Raw genomic sequence first — 17,489 nt, 5'->3', positions numbered from 1 at the left:
TCTCAATCATTTTCCTTCCCTGACACTGGCTCTGGAAGGCCCTTTGCCTTCTTCTCTGTGAACCCATCCAAGAAAGTACTTCTCCAAAATGGCGGCAAGAGGTGGGGTTGACTTAGTCCCTACCCTAGCTTCTCTAATAAAAACAGACATAACAATTACCACAGAGCACTCTACAGTATCTCTAACAGGGGAGGGTGGTCCTGGGAGAAGATAAGAAGTGGTAGAACATTAGAGAACCATTACCTCATCTGCACACCTCCCTGAAAGTTGTCCTTTCTTAACCTAAAATGTAGAATCTAATAAAACATATTCCTCTCACTTCTTTTTTTACTTTTATCTGCATTTATTTTATGCTGAATTTACTCCCACGCCATGAGTTTTTGTTTCTTCAGTTTCTTCTGGGGTATCTTTTTATTCTGTACAACCTCTTCTGGCTTTGGAACAATCTGTTCCTTCTCAGCGAGGATCAGCTCAACGGGAGCTCATGGATGGGTTAATCCAGCCATGTGCTCTGTAGGTCTGTCAGCATATCGTAGGTGCCTTGAACGTGTTCAATGACTAGAGAATCTACATCTAAATCCTTAGGCTCGGCATTACTCTCTGCATTTTCAACCATGTGCAGCAAAAATTCAGCACGCTTTTTTGGCCACTGTCCCTGTGTCCAGCCCCACTGTTTGGCCTAGGCGCACCTACCGACTCCACCATTATACCACCAGAATGGCACACATTCTTTCTTTAAAGTGATTTTCTTCAGGTACTTGGTGGCTTTGCAGATATGCATACCCGTGATGGCCTGGGCAGTTTCCCTGTATTCTTAAAGTGAACACAAAGTTGAACCTCTTGATTTGCATGATTTCATGGGGTTTTCTGAGTCAAGGGAGTAGCGAATCATCTTCACAGGTCACCTCTTACAAGAAGAGCTTTCTCTCACTTCTTTGAGGACTTTGGACTTCTGGGAAGCCTAGGTACACCGAGGGAGAGAGAAAGACAGCCAGGATAGTCACATTGCCTGTATTGCTGGGCCTACAATACGCAACAAACCAATGAATCTCAGAACCTTGTGCTTGTCTTTATGGAAAACAAGGATAATGAGATCGTCCTGATTGATTGATTCAGTGCAATGTAAGTAACTATGTGTTTTGTAATTGTGTCAAGATACATTTGGAAAGCTATTGCTTCTGGAGGTGAGTTAGAAGGGATTGAAGCTGAGATAGGATAGGGGTAAGGAAGTTGAGAAGAGGGTCTCAGGATTGTAGGAGCAAGGCACAGGAAGGTGGGAATGAAGGGTGTCAGTGTAGACTAATAATGTATCCCTAGAAGACAGAAGAGCCTGGAAGAATGAGAAATGTACTACGTTCATTCTCTTCATAGATTCTGAGTTTATTGGATGTCCTAGATGATCTTCCAAAGGCCCCACACTATCCCTGGAATCCCACTCCTGTGCTGTGTTAGACATTTCTCTTGTTGCCATGGCAAAAGTATTTAACAGGGTTGGGATTCTGTCTTAGTTAGGGTTTTACTCCTGTGAACAGACACCATGGACTACGCAAGTCTTATAAGAACAACTCTTAATTGGGGCTGCCTTACAGGTTCAGAGGTTCAGTCCATTACCATCAAGGTGGCAGCATGCATTGTCCAGACAGGCATAACTCAGGGGATGCTGAGAGTTCTACATCTTCATCTGAAGGCTGCTAGCAGAATACTGGCTTCCAGGCAGCTAGGATGAGTGACTTAAAGCCCACACCCACAGTGACACACCTACTCCAATAAGGCCACACCTTCTAATAGTGCCACTCCTGAGCTGAGCATATTCAAACCATCACAGAGACTTAATTGTTTGGGGTGTTTTTTGGGGGTGGGGTTATAGTTTAAGGGTACAGTCTACCTTGACTGGGAAGACACTGCCGTAGGAGTATTAGGCAGCTGGTCACCTTGCCTCCTCAGTCAGGAGACAGAGAGAGATGAATGCTGGTGCCCAGCTTGCTTTCTCCCCCCTGTTCACTCTGACCCCAGAAAGACAGAAAGAAATCATAGACTACATTTTTTATTCCTCTTAATTCCTTTAGCTATGGTCACATACGATTGCAAAATAATGATTTTAAAAAATGTCCTGACTCATGAACTCTGAGTGAACTTCTTTTAATTGTCATTAAGGAGCTAAGGAGGAAAGAATTACAAATGCTTTCAAGGTTCCACAAGCTACACAACCTGTAGCTCAATTTAATGTTATTTTAAAATTAATTGAAATATTCTCATTGGTGTCATTTTCTACCCTAGAAGATATTTTCCAGATCTATAATTTAAATTTTCTCTCTCGTCCTGATCAGAATAATGTGTAAATGTGGACTAGACACTTCGCTCACATGCAGAGGGTAGCTTAGCCTGTGCTTTTAGAAACACGTTTTGGAGAAGAAACTACTTGTGGTTTTTTTATTAATTATTTTATTCTTTTACATTTCAAATGATATCCCCCTTCCCTGTTTCACTTCCATAAACCCTTCACCATGCCCCCCCAACTTATGTTTTATTATAAAAACATTTTTTACATGTTGGTCCTAGAAGATACTTTGAGTTATTTAGCATACAGTCAAGCATAGTGATTGTATGTATTATATGTTATATAATATATTACATAGCATATATAGTATGTTATATAGTATATGATATATTATGTATATTTTATACAGTATATAAAATACATAAAATAGATTATGAATATAATCATAACATGTAATATGTATTAATTGTATGTAATTATATTTTTTGTAATAGATTTATATTTTATATATTATATGTTATATAATACATTATATGCATTATGTATTATATATTTTATATATTATAGCATACACATCAAGCATGGTGATTTTAGTGCAGGGAAAGGCCTACAGCTCATGTTTTAAAAATAGATGCCACTATGTGCGTATGAGTCAGACTCTGCCTCAGACATAGCCATACTCCATTTTTTTCTTGAAAACACATATTGTTAGTTGTTTTCACCAATGTGTCTTGACCTTACTTGCTCTTACCCTCCTCCTGCTAAGACCTTTCTTCTTCCCAATGACTGTCCTTTGCTTTCAGGTCTTTTCAGTGCCTGTGCCCCACTGCATTCAATTAGAACGGCTTGTATGAGCTTGGAGGTGGCGCTTACTTCTGTGAGCAAGGGCAACTTACCTGAGGCTACACCACACAGGAGTAATGAATGGATCCTCGCCCTTCAGCAACCATTAACTGCCGACAGCTCCTCAGGGAGGGGTGGGAACCTCATGATGCCTTTTCCCATTCTTGAAAGAATGTTGTCTGGCCTAGTCTCGTGCAAGCAACCACGGCCCAGCGGATTCCTGAGTACAGTGGTCATTTCTCAAACAGAAGACTGAATTTCACAGCATTCTACCGCATTCTCTGCTTTCTCTGCTCCCTCTCCAATTCTCCGAACATTCAACAGCCACTTATTCTCCCTCCTGTGGCCAGTTATGAGCCTCTCCATTACCCACTGTCCACTGCAAAATTAATCGTCTCTGATTGAGGCTGAGAATGCCCCTCAACTTTGAGTATAAGCAAATATTTAAAAGGCAGCACATGCTCAGAGCTATAGAGATGGCTCAGTGGTTAAGACACTGACTGCTCTTCCAGAGGACCCAGGTTCAGTTCCCAGCAACCACATGATGACTCACAACCATCTCTAGATACAGCTCCAGGTGATCTCATACCCTCACACAAACATATGTATAAAATCATAATGGCTTGGGGATAAGCTTAGAGAGTGAGTTCTAGCACCTTGCTCTCTGTCACCCTGTGATGGTGTGTCCATTACATTCCTGTCTGTATGCATACCCTCTCTTTATCAAACATAAGACACTATGGAAGCCAGACCTTACACTGCACACAATGGCCATCCCAGCATGTGGGCAGTGGAGGCAGGAGGACTGAGAGTTCGAGGCCAGTCCTAGGTATATGAAATCCTGTCAAACAAACAAAAAGGCTATAGAACCTCACTGGGGACCACCAGTAAGAGAAACTCTGAACCAGAAAGGAGATAATGTCTTGCTATGTTAAATCAATACAAATGTCAAGCAGGTTTCCTTGTTTAATCTGAATTTGTGTGTAGGTATATAGGTGTTACATGTTATGTGTTGGGCTCCTGGAGATGGAGTGACAGGTGATTTAGAAGCCTCTGACGTGAGTGATAGGAACTGAACTCTGGCCCTAAGCACTGTAAACTGTGGAGTCAGCCCTTTTCGGGATGAGGGTAGATCTCTGTTTTTTTTTTTTTTTGTTTTTTTTTGTTTTTTTTTTTTATTAACTTGAGTATTTCTTATATACATTTCGAGTGTTATTCCCTTTCCCGGTATCCGGGCAAACATCCTCCTCCACCCTCCCCTTCCTTATGGGTGTTCCCCTCCCAACCCTCCCCCCATTGCCGCCCTCCCCCCACCACTCTAGTTCACTGGGGGTTCAGTCTTAGCAGGACCCAGGGCTTCCCCTTCCACTGGTGCTCTTACTAGGATATTCATTGCTACCTATGAGGTCAGAGTCCAGGGTCAGTCCATGTATAGTCTTTAGGTAGTGGCTTAGTCCCTGGAAGCTCTGGTTGCTTGACATTGTTGTACTTTTGGGGTCTCGAGCCCCTTCAAGCTCTTCCAGTTCTTTCTCTGATTCCTTCAACGGGGGTCCTATTCTCAGTTCAGTGGTTTGCTGCTGGCATTCGCCTCTGTATTTGCTGTATTCTGGCTGTGTCTCTCAGGAGCGATCTACATCCGGCTCCTGTCCGCCTGCACTTCTTTGCTTTATCCATCTTGTCTAATTGGGTGGCTGTATATGTATGGGCCACATGTGGGGCAGGCTCTGAATGGGTGTTCCTTCAGCCTCTGTTTTAATCTTTGCCTCTCTCTTCCCTGCCAAGGGTATTCTTGTTCCCCTTTTAAAGAAGGAGTGAAGCATTCACATTTTGATCATCCGTCTTGAGTTTCATTTGTTCTAGGCATCTAGGGTAATTCAAGCATTTGGGCTAATAGCCACTTATCAATGAGTGCATACCATGTATGTCTTTCTGTGATTGGGTTAGCTCACTCAGGATGATGTTTTCCAGTTCCAACCATTTGCCTACAAATTTCATAAAGTCGTTGTTTTTGATAGCTGAGTAATATTCCATTGTGTAGATGTACCACATTTTCTGTATCCATTCCTCTGTTGAAGGGCATTTGGGTTCTTTCCAGCTTCTGGCTATTATAAATAAGGCTGCAATGAACATAGTGGAGCACGTGTCTTTTTTATATGTTGGGGCATCTTTTGGGTTTACTTATATAATCTAGAACAGCAGTTCCTTATGGTGCGACCCATTAATACAGTTCCTCATGTTGCACTGACCCCCCCAACCATAAAATTATTTCCATTGCTACTTCATAACTGTAATTTTGCTACTGTTATGAATTGTAATGTAAATATCTATATTTTCCTATGATCTTAGGTGACCCCTGTGAAAATTTATCCCCAAAGTGGTCATGACCCACAGGATAAGCCCTGCTCATTGCGAACTTCCCTGTCTGAGAAATGAGAGGATGGCTCAGTGGTGGAGGAGATGCTGGTAAACCGCATGACCTGAGTTCTGTGCCTCCCTCCCTCCCTCCTTTTAACATTTATTCATTTATTTATTTTATGTATGTGTGGATATGTGTATGCCATGACTCGTGTGTGGAGCTTGGAGGACAACTTTTGGGAGTTAGTTCTGTCTTCCAAATCTGTGGGTTCTGGGGACTGACCTCTGTCATCAGGCTTGGTAACAGATGCTTTTACCTGCTGAGCCATCTTGCTGGCCCCTGCTTTTTTTCTTTGTATATTGATAGTTGACTGGTGAGGCTAAAGAAGACAAAAGTGCACTCTCACCCCAATGTTATTAAGATTGTGGCCCAAGCAGATATGACACTAAGAATGGGATGGGCTTATCTATAGCTGCTGTCTATTAAATAGGCATAACACACCCTGTGTAAAGTCACAACTTAGCTGCCCTTAAGTTTATAGAAGGCTACTTGGGAGAGTTTTCAGAGAGATCCCCATGTATTTTTCTAAACCAATATTGTGGGTTCTTTGTACTTCATCTGGCTTAAAGGAAGCCTCTGACACATCTGGAGCTATGGCTCTTTATCTTCCTAGGGGTCACCACTAAGCACTTCTTCCTCCCAGCACCAGCCAACCTTGCCGTCCAATGTCCCACATCATAAACAAGACTGCACTGTGTACTTCAGAAACACACTTTGCTGACCACAAAAGTGCCTCACAAACGTTGGCACATAATTTCTGACACCCACTAGGAGTGCTGGCATAGAGTTTCAGAGACCCAGATCCTACTTCGAGACTCTCTACCTCCGAAGAGTCTCCAATGTTGTGTGCATCGGCCATCTCCTCCTAGTGGAAACCAAAGCCCCATCTACTCAATGAAAGGGGAGTGGATCCTTCTTTCCTAAACCTGCCCCATGTCTTGCCTCAAAACTGACCTCATTCTGAGTGACACTGGGCATTTTAGTCTATTGTTTGTGGCTAATCTGTAATCATTAATATTATCAACTAGATAGGATCTAGAATAACTTCTGGGCGTGCCTAGATTAGGTTAATTGAAGTGAGAAATTCTGCCCTACATGTGGATGGGGCCCTCCTCTGAATAAATAGGAGAAACTCTGAGCACCAACATCCCTGACTCTCTGCTTCGTGACTGCAGATACAACGTAACCAGCTACCTGTGTTCTTGCCATGCCTATCCTTCCCTTCTGTGATACACTGTATCTGCTCAGACTGTGAGACAAAAGAATTCTTTGTTTTTTTAAATTAAGCCCCTGTATTCTGTCACAGTAACTGAAGCAGTAACTAATGAATATACCAACATATCCAAGATGACCCACAAGGAAAAGAGCTTTATTTAATGTACAGTTTGGGCCCCAAATGGGACCTCCTCAATTTCTTGTCACTGCAGATATCAAGGTGAGACTAGGAGAGAGTGCACGGTGAGGCATGGGGTCAAAACGGGATGCCCAGGGCTGTGTTTGTTCTTTTATAACAGCTTGGTGTTCATGAAAGTAAAATTTTCCACAAACAAGTATTAATGCACCCTTGGGATGTTAGCTTACACTGAGCCTTTAGTTTTAAGAAGCCCTCTGCCTCTCAGTGTCACTATTCTGTGAACCAAGCTTCCAACACATGAATCCTTAGGAGACAAGCCACAGCAGCACTGTAGCAATAGCGCAGAGATTCTCCTTAGAGCAGTGCCTTCTGTCGCCAGGTCTGCACTCAGTTACTGACCCAGAGAATTCAAGCACACTGAGATAGTTTGCAAAGTCGGAATTATGCTTGCTTTAATTCCTGCTAAGGCTTTTGTCCTTGTTTTATTCAGCCTGAGACTAGATAGATTTAGCCTTTTGATAAAGTCAGATCTTGGTTTCATTACTATAGTCACTGGAGAAGTAAGGAAGTAATCAGATGTGAGTAATAATTTACTTTTTTTGTACACTGAGATGATTCTATGCTCAGATATTAGCATAAAAGAGTGCTTCAGGACAGAGAGATGACTCAGCAGGTAAGGGTGCTTGTTGCTCTTACATAGGACCAGAGTTTGGATCCCAGAAACCCATTCTGAGGGGCTCACAACTGCCCACAACTCTAGTTCCAGGGTTTGACACCCTCTTCTGGCCTCTGTGGGCACCTGCACACACGCACACACACACACACACACACACACATACACACACACACACACACACACGAATGCACACACACACACACACACACACACACGAATGCACACATACACACACACACACACGAATGCACACATACATACTTCCATTTTATTTATTTATTATTTTATATATACCACTTTCTTCAGACACACCAGAAGAGGGCATCAGATCCTATTGCAGATGGTTGTGCGCCACCATGTGGTTGCTGGGATTTGAACTCAGGACCTCTGGAAGAGCAGTCAGTGCTCTTAACCGCTGAGCCATCTCTCCAGCCCCCACACTTCCATTTTAAATAAATCGTTTAAAAATATGTTTCAAATTACATACATTAGAATGTACTAATACATCCAGCTTATGTTTCTAAATAGAACATTGAACTCTTCAAACACCTGCTATGGGTTACTTCCCTGTAGTCATCTCTACCCAAGAAGAAATCCCAAATCAGGTTTCTGGCTACAAATCATAAAAGCATATGCCCTACCTCCCTATCTACAACACAGATACTTCAAAATTTCAAGCTTTGGGGCTAGAGAGCTGGCTCTGTTAGTAAGGTACTTGGCATGCTATCTGGAAGACAGGAGTTCAGATCTTCAATACCGGTACTGGCTGGTTTTATATCCACTTGACACAAGCAAGAGTCATCAGAGAAGAACGAGCCTCAACTGAAAACACGCCTCCATAAGATCTGACTTTAAAGCATTTTCTCACTTAGTCATCAATGGCAAAAGGCCCAGCCCATTGTGGGTTGGTGTCATCTCTGGGCTGGTGGTCCTGGGTTCTATAAGAAAGCAGGCTGTGCAAGCCATGATGAGCAAGCCGGTAAGCAGCATGCCCCATGGCTTCTGCATCAGCTCCTGTCTTCAGGTTCCTGCCTTGTTTGAGTTCCTGTCCTGACTCTCTTCAACAATGAACTGTAGTGCGAAAGTGTAAGCCCAGTAAACCCTTTCTTCTCCAAACTGATTTGCTCATGGTGTTTCATCACAGAAACAGTAACCCTAACTGAGACAGTACCCACGTAAAAAGACAGGTATGCTGACACAAGCCTATAATCCTGATGTTGGAGAAGAAACAGGGTACCTGGAGCTTACTCGCTGGCCAGTCTAGCCAATCAGCAAGCTGTGGGTCTGGTCAGACCTCGTCTCAAACTCTATCTCAAAAACAAGATGGAGGGCCATTAAGGAAAACACTGAACTTTGACCTGTGCTCCACCCCAATACCCTCATAGTTTTGTCCCCCTTAAACTCATTGTTGCATTTATAGAAGGTGATTCAGTCTCGGCTGCTGTCGGGCTGTGCTTGCTTCCTCTCTCAGATCTGCTGAGTGAGTGTCAGAGTCTCATCTCAGAACAGATTTTAAAAGAATGACCAACAAAAAAATGTCTTATTTTAAATAAGCAAAGTGGTACTGCTTTTTCTCTCCTTATTTGTTCTTGTTTAAGAAAATTGTAATCAGAACAGTTAACACCATTGAAAAAAAATCTTGAGAAAGTTTTTATTTCTGTTTGTTTTTGTGTGTGTGTGTGTGTGTGTGTGTGTGTGTGTGTGTGTGTGTGTGTGTGTGTGTGTGTAGACATTTCAGCAGTAAAAGAAAAAATATTTACCACATTAAAACAGACCTGGCTTGTGAATATAGAATTAGAAAATTTTTAAACTTCAAAACGAAGCTTTTAGCCTATAATTTGGAATTCCTTCTACACAAAAAGAGATGAGGGAAGTTTGACTGAGCTTCTCAAACGTCAGAGGACAATGATACTACAGTTACAGCCAAGGGCTTGCTAAAACTAGAGGGAACTGAGATAATACAATAATAGCTTAGGGCTTCTTTTTTATGCACAGGTCAACACTATAGCACAGTGATTCTAAGTGAGCAAAATAAAACGATATGTTTGTGAATCGCTATAGAGCACCTGGTTGGCTATCTACTTTATAAAATCCACAAGAGTTCTACCAAGTGGAAAACAGGGTTTGTTTTGTTTGTTAATGCTTCGAAGACAGCCATCTTGTTCTGCAAGGAGGAACCCTTTGCCTGTCTATGAAAAGAATACTAGAGAGGTCTCTTTCCACTACTGGACAGGAAACTGCCTAAACTTGAAAGATGGATACTCTGAAGCAATGTCTTCTGGTTTGCAAGCTATCAATGGACATGAAATCAATTACATTGTACACAGTGCTTTAAAAATATAAAATAGAGCTTTTTAGTGAGTTACATACAAAAATTATTACAGTTTTATGAAATTCTAAATTTAATTCATACTATTATATAAAGCTAACTCATTATAATTATAGATACTGTTACATGTAAGCTATTATAGACACATAATATACATGTATTGTGTATATATATATACACACACATCAACATGTCATGATTCCTTTTTCTCTCCTCTTTCTTCTCTCCTCCCTCCCTCCCTCTCTCTCTCTCTCCCTCCTTCCCTCCCTCCCTCCCTGTGTTTGGATGTTGGATCTCATGCATGTATGGCAAGCATTCTACCAAGTAAGCAGTATTCCCAGTCTCAGTCTCATGAATACTTATTATGATGTATTTCTTTCTGCAATTTAGTCAAAAGAATTGAAAAGCTACCTCTTTAATAGTAGTGGAGAAAACCACAGCCACCAAATCCTCAGACACCAATGGAAAATGTTCCCTATCTTCAGTCTTGGATTGCCTTACAAAACTATTTTTATCTTCAACAAACCATGAAAGCCACAAAAGGAAACTTGACACCCCAAATCCATCCTATTAACTATGGAACACATGTAGAACGGGGTGTTCACTATGCAATGCTTTGACCACACCCAGACTTCAGAGGTCAGCCAGACACAGTTAAACTCTTGGTTGTAAGAGATTTCCTGTCTCTCACTTCACCTCTTCCATTCATTCAGGACAGCAGGATCTAATTGAAGGGAGTAACAGCATGGATTCATCATGCTTTGGAAAACATCTGACAAAAGACTTAGGGGAGGAAGGGTGTGTGGCTCAGGGTTCAAGAGCTTCAGCCTATATAGTCTTTGGTTTTGTTTGTTTGTTTGTTTGTTTTGTTTTTTTACTCTGGGCAGAGCATCACAGCAGTGGGAGTATGTGGCAGGGGAAGCTCTCTTCATGGCCAACAGGAAGAAGCAGGCCTCTAGTGCCAAGGAGTTGACTTCTATCCCCTCTGATTCCATTCTGGCCTCTAGCCTTGGGCATGCTACAACCCACCCTCAGGGCTACTACTCCGACTGTAGTTTTATCACCTCTGAAACCACTATAACAGACATCCCAGAGGTGCATTTCATTAATGTTTTCAGTGCTTCCCATTCTAGTCAAGTTGGTCATCGAAGCCAACCACCACTCAGCCATCAAAGATAAACTTAGATTTACACTGAAGCATTATAATATCTGAGACCCACTTTACAGCTGTGCCTTGAGACAGTGTGATTGGAATCTGGGAGGAGTCGCCATACTTAGATCTTCTCCCACACTTCCAGAACTGAATATGGTCTTACATACAACTGTCTAAACCAGAGTCTTTTACAGAGGATATTCCAGGTAACAAACCCATAAAACAGCTACCAGATTTAAAAAATGGTCATGGTTTTAAAAACCTGCTAACACATCCTTCTGTGGAGTAACTCTCTTGAGAATCTCTTGTTTGGCAGTGGAGTGTTAAGATCAATTATAAAACACTCTTTCTCATTTTGTTGGTTAAATTAGTTACTTTTCTCAGTGATGTGGCAAAATACACGTCCAGAAGCAACTTAAGGAATGGAGGATTTGTTTTGGCTTAGGGTTCTAAGGCGTACAGTCCAGTAGGTCAGGAAAGTTATGGCGGCTAGAGCCTGAAGCAGCTGGTCACATTGTATCTGAAGTCAGGAAACTGACACAAAGACTGCCAGTCAAACTCTTCCTTTTCACTTGTTCTAGAACTCCAGCCCACAGCATTGTGCCACCCACTTTTAGGGTAGGGTTCCTTTTTTCAGTTAGGGTTTGTGTGCTTCAGTAATTCTAAATCCAATCAAGTTGATAATGAGGATTCACCATACATTTTGGTTTCTTTTGTCTTTGGTTGCTTAGTTGGCCTGTTTCCCTCTTTAAAATGAAAGTTTGGTTACATGGCCATTGGGTTATGTTGGAGGTTCATCCCTGAACAAAATGCTGACTCTTCCTCCTTCAGCAGCTGTTCATCTCCTCAACTAGGGGTAGAGTCTTGGGAGCCCTCCCATCATCCATACTCCAATGCTCATGGATGCAGCATCCCTGTCATGTCCAGAAGATGTTACTTTTGTGGCAATCCTCCAAGCTCTATGGCTCTTACCATCTATTATATATAGGATATATTTCTTTATTTATGTTTCCCGGCTTATTTTCCTTTTCCCGGTTTCCTGTCCATAAGTCCCCTATCCCCTTCCCCTCCCCCATAAGGGTGTTCCCCATCTTCCCCCCTACCCCCTGACATTCCCCTTCCCTGGGGATCCAACCTTGGCAGGACCAAGGGCTTCCCCTTCCACTGGTGCTCTTACTAGGCTATTCATTGCTACCTATGCGGTTGGAGTCCTGGGTCAGTCCATGTATAGTCTTTGGGTAGTGGTTTAGTCCCTGGAAGCTCTGGTTCATTGGCATTATTGTTCTTATGGGGCTGCAAGCCCCTTTAGCTCTTTCAGTCCTTTCTCTAATTCCTCCAACAGGGATCCTGTTCTCAGTTCAGTATTTTGCTGCTAGCATTCACCTCTTTATTTGACATGCCCTGGCTGTGTCTCTCAGGAGAGTTCTATATCCAGTTCCTGTTAGCACGCACTTCTTAGCTTCATCCATCTTATCCAGTTTTGGTGGCTGTCTTGCCATCTTTTTACACCGGTCCCCTTTCAAGATGCCCCCTTAGTCTTGTGTAAAGGAGTTGTGTCACATATGTTAGATTTGGAGCTGGGCTCCCCACCGTCTCCTACTCTTTGCGTTTTGACAAGTTGTGAACCTCTGTAATAACCTCTGTCTGCTGCAGACAGAACACTTTGTTGATGAGGGATGAGAACTGCACTAATCTATGGGTAGAAGAGTTATTTTGAAGGCAGTTGGATAGCATATCCATTTAGCAGAAAGGTAATAGTAGGTTCTTTGGTCGGATCTATGACCTCTCTAGCCATGGGCTATGTTTACAGCACCAGACATGAATCCACTCCTACTGAGCAGACCATAAGTCCAATCAGACAACTGTTGGTTACTCCTAACCATTGCATAAATGTAGTTTATGAGCCAGTGAACGGAGAGGTGGACTCAGAAACTCTGTGTATCTGACTAGATTCCACATGGCCCACACGCTGAGCATACAGGAACCACACAGAGGAACACTGGTCTAGTACAGGGAGCAGGGCTTCCCACCAGAGAGAAGGAAGTTTGATTCTTGCTCTGTTTCCTACAGCTGGTGATCTCAAACTGCCCTCATGTAAAATATCTTCAGCTTCCAAAGGGTGGATGAGAAGGCATGCACAATGTTCCACAGGAAGGAAAAGCTTGATCCAAATTAGTTCCTTTCTTCCCAATTTTGAATATACAATATATAATTAGTTTTGAAAATAAAGTTGGCTCCTCAGGACAAAATTTACTCAGAAAGCTCGTCTAAATCCACTGAGCCTCTTGACCCTTTTCCAAGTAAAAATCCCCGATATGTATTTGTTTTTACAACAAATTAAGGCATTAAGCTTCTCCCTGGGGCAATAACCACACAATGACCAAGTCAGATAAGAACACAGGAAGTATTTTGCCATACAAACCGCTAATCCACTCAACCTTCTTAATGAAGTAATGTCACTGGTGGTTCAGAGTTGCCTGAGCAATCTTGGAACTTCCCAACATAGCCATGGGAAGGGAGCCTGCAACCCTGCAGGGTCACAAACCCAAGCTTTGTTTTCCTTTGTGTGTGTGTTGGGCTGGGGGCAGGGTATGCATGTGTGCAGGAGTCCATGTGTCTCTGTGCCTGTGAGGGCCACAGGAGGACATCTGGTGTCCTGCTCTATCACTGTATACCTTACAGTGTATATCCTATACATGTATACTCCCTTGGGAGAGTCTCTCACTGAACCTGGAGCAAGGCCGGTGGCTCACAAACCCCAGTGAGTGATCTTCCTAGCTCTTGGTCCTTCTTGCTACTTCTGGAGCTATAGGTACACCCGATCATGCCAGGCTTTTCAACTAAGTGCTGGGATTTGAACTCAGGTCCTCATGGTTGTGCAGCAAGCCCTTCCCCCCACTGATTCTCCAGCCAGCCTATGGGAATACAGCATGTGGAGTAAGCAGTAGCTATATTTGCTCGGAATTTACTGCCTCATTGTTCTCATTGGTCCTGTCATCTGAGGCTCGGAACACTGTGACAGGCAAGTCATATGTTAAGTGAGGTCCAAAGGGAGTGAAGTAACATCCTTTGCTATATACATTGTCAAGTACCCCCCCAGAAAACAATCGTTTTATCCCAGAGGGCCTGCCCAATATATACTCTTTTGTTTTCTTTAGACAAACAAAAGGGTGGGAGAAGGGTAGGAAGGAAAGTGGAGAATGATGGTGTAGGCTGGTATTGGGGAACCCCTAAGAGTGGAACATGCTTCTTCTGTCTTCTGGCCAACTGCAGTTCTGGACTTTGTGCTTGTGTTCTTGGTGACAGCTGTTCAGCTGGAGTTAAGGGAGTCGCATGGGGATTAGGACTCACGTGATTATTTTCAAAAACGTTATGGCAAACTTGCAAGCTGAGTTTCGGGGGATTCACCCACTGTTTTTCTTCGTTTAATGGGTTTTGATTTTTATCCTGGTTTCAATTCCTTTCCCTGATTGCTCTAATGTTTTCAGAAAATATTCCAATTAAATGAAATTTGGTGAATGATTGAAAACACCTCTACGAAATTCAGAATTCTCTTTTCCTGCCCCCCGCCCCGTGCTGGTATTAAAGGTGTGCACCACAACTAGTGGGGAATATTTGTGATTTAGGGAAATTTCATTGCTTAGGTAAATCTAAACCCATAATACATACCAGCCTATTGCGGTTCAGCACTGACAGGCACCAGCCTATAGGCATCTACACAGTTTTCAGGAGGTGTTATCACTTCCTTATATAGGCCTGAACCCTCATTGTAAGAATACAGTGTTCAAAAATTATTATTTCTTCCTTCCAGAAAGCTACAGAGTAATGGATGTATGCTCTCAAAAGGATAGGTTGTCTCTTCAACAGTCTTATATTAAATGCCACAAAGCAAGAGAATTTGAGATAAAAAGAGCTAGTTTTCTATTTCCTCATACAATTAATTTACCAGGTTTTCTGAATAATTCACCCAAAAACTTGAATTCATAAATGCTCATCAAGTGACTATCCTGAGCCAAAGGCTTGGCTGAATGTTACTGAAGATGACAGCCACAGTCCTCAGTTTCAGGACGTCTATGCACAGTGGAGGTTGAGACTTACCATCTTATAATTAATTAATAAGTTCCAAACGTTTTCGACTCTAAAGATACGGTTAGAGTGTTTCATGATCAGAAGACCTTTGCTTGTATGATTCCAGACAGATAAGAGTCTCTCAGCATCACAGTGGGGAGCATGGCAGCAGGCAACCTAGCAAGCTGAGGTCTAGCATCTTAAAGCACCAGCAGGGAGCAGAGATAATGAATCAGGGACGATCTGAAATCTCACTGGGGTTCTACCAGTGACTTACCTCCTCCACCAATGTCACACCATTTAAGTCTCCCCAAACAGCACCACCAACAGGGAAGCAAGCATTCACACATTGGATCCTATGGGGACATTCTTGTTCAAATCACCATGAAGCTCATGGTGAGTGAACGGTTTGCCTATGTGGCCTGTCAATCTCCTCTAAGACGTGTGATAATTTGATTGCAGGGCTGGGGGAGCAGCACAGTGAAGTGCACAATAAGCTAAGGACCTGAGCTCATGCTCTGGAACCTACAGAGACAGCATACACACACTGGACACAGCATGGTTCGGTGTTGTACACCTGTAACCCCAAAGCTGGGGAGGCGGGCCCAAAGGATCCCTGGAGAGCGCTAGCCAATCAGACTAAGCACACTTGCCTGTTGTGGGTTTGGTCTAATGCTGTTTGTATTGTGTTGATCTGGGCCCCACAAATTGCACAAGAATCTGCACATCTGCAAGTAAGACATTGAGGGAACCCTGTCCCCAGTTGGTTTTCTTTGGTAAATGAAGTTGCCAGTGTCCAGTGGCTGGGCAGTGAGACAGAGGCGGGACTTTTAGTATTCCTAGAAAAGGGAAAGAGGAAAGAGGAAGAAGGAAGAAGGAGAGATCCATCATGCCTGGAGAAGGAGAACCAAGACACCACGCTGGAGAGGTGCGGGACAGAGAACATAGCCGCCATGTAGGAGACAGGGAATCGCAGCTCTATTGGGCTGTACAACTGTTTCTAGGGCAGCAAAGATAGAATATAGATTTTTAATAAGTAGTAACTCAGGAATATCGGAGGAGGGTGGATTAGCCACATGGAGGTTAGGAAGTGGCCCAGCCATTGAGCTGTTTTAGGCGTATCAAAACATAAAAGCTGTGTGTATAGATTTTTCATTCGGGAACCCAGAGCACTGGGGTGGGTAGCAAGGAGTGCTGCTGATGCCAGGATTGAATTGAGAAGGTTAATTGGGTACTGCTACACTTGCCAGCTCAAGGTCAATGAAGGTCATGTCTCAATCAATAAGGTGGAGAGAAACCGAGTGAGACATCAGACACCAACAACCTCTCACCTCATTCACTGGTACACATACACCTGCATGCACACACGCACGCATGCACACATGCTTGAACAAGTGCACATAGGATTATTAGGGATATATTTTAAGACAGTACGGACCCTACAGTCTCTGTTTTCTTTTGTTTTCAGCATATTCCCATCTATGTGTCATCGATACCTGAATAAACTTAATAATTGAACTAGGTTATTTGGAACCAAACAAGATCTAAGTCACAAAGCAGGATTAGGCTGAGAATGGCCCAACAGTCACTGTGCCTTAAATTTCTTATTGAAGGAAAAGGCATTAGTAGTTGATTCAGAGACCAATCACTGCCTTCATAGCATTTGATGCACCCCAAGAAGTGCACTGCTGAGAGTTTAAGGGAGGCTTTCTGAGAAGAGCAGAGCCCTGGCCTACAACATTTGGGGGTTTCCATGGCATTGTGTTCTGCCCACAGCTGATGACAGGACAGAACAGAGTTGGGAGGAAGGCTACCACTGGTACTGGTGCCTGGAAGAACTGACATTGTCACGCCACTCAGTGAAATATCACACAAGTGCTAAAAATCAATTCCATGGTCTCATCTGATAAAATGGTTGGCAGGAATCTAGAAGAAAAGAACCCCCAGGGCAGGTCTTAGTACCAGAAGCCCTCATAGTATAGAAAAGAGGACGTTCCTTAGGCTTCTGCAAAGGAAGGACTCTGTCAATAGATGGGTGTTACCATTCTGGCTGTGTGTATGAGTGTGTGTGTGTGTGTGTGTGTGTGTGTGTGTGTGTGTGTGTGTGTGTGTATGAGTGTGTGTGTGTGTGTGTGTGTGTGTGTGAATGGGTAGGGAAGCCCCTTATCTAGATCTCTCCATGTAGACTGGGCTGGCTGTTCAGTAAGTCTCAGGAATCTGCTGCCTCTCTTCCCCCACTCCCACTCTGAGCTAGGATTACAGGCTCATACTGACTGCACCTAGCTTTTGTTCCTCTTGGATCCTAGAAATCACACGCAGGCCCTGAGTCATCTCCCTAACCCGTAATTAATGTTTTTAAGAGTCAGTCTTCA

At 43.1% G+C, this 17,489-nt stretch overlaps 1 pseudogene; it reads right to left on the bottom strand.

Annotated features, from left to right (window-relative positions):
- Positions 1-322: 322 nt before the first annotated feature.
- Positions 323-3,601, bottom strand: LOC108350237 (60S ribosomal protein L17 pseudogene; annotated as a pseudogene).
- Between the last annotated feature and the right edge of the window lie 13,888 nt (positions 3,602-17,489).

This window comes from Rattus norvegicus, chromosome 2, assembly GCF_036323735.1.
Source record: "Rattus norvegicus strain BN/NHsdMcwi chromosome 2, GRCr8, whole genome shotgun sequence".
Taxonomy (NCBI): Eukaryota; Metazoa; Chordata; class Mammalia; order Rodentia; family Muridae; genus Rattus; species Rattus norvegicus.
The sequence above is the reverse complement of the archived record's forward strand: the minus strand, read 5'-3'. Positions and strand labels throughout refer to the sequence as shown.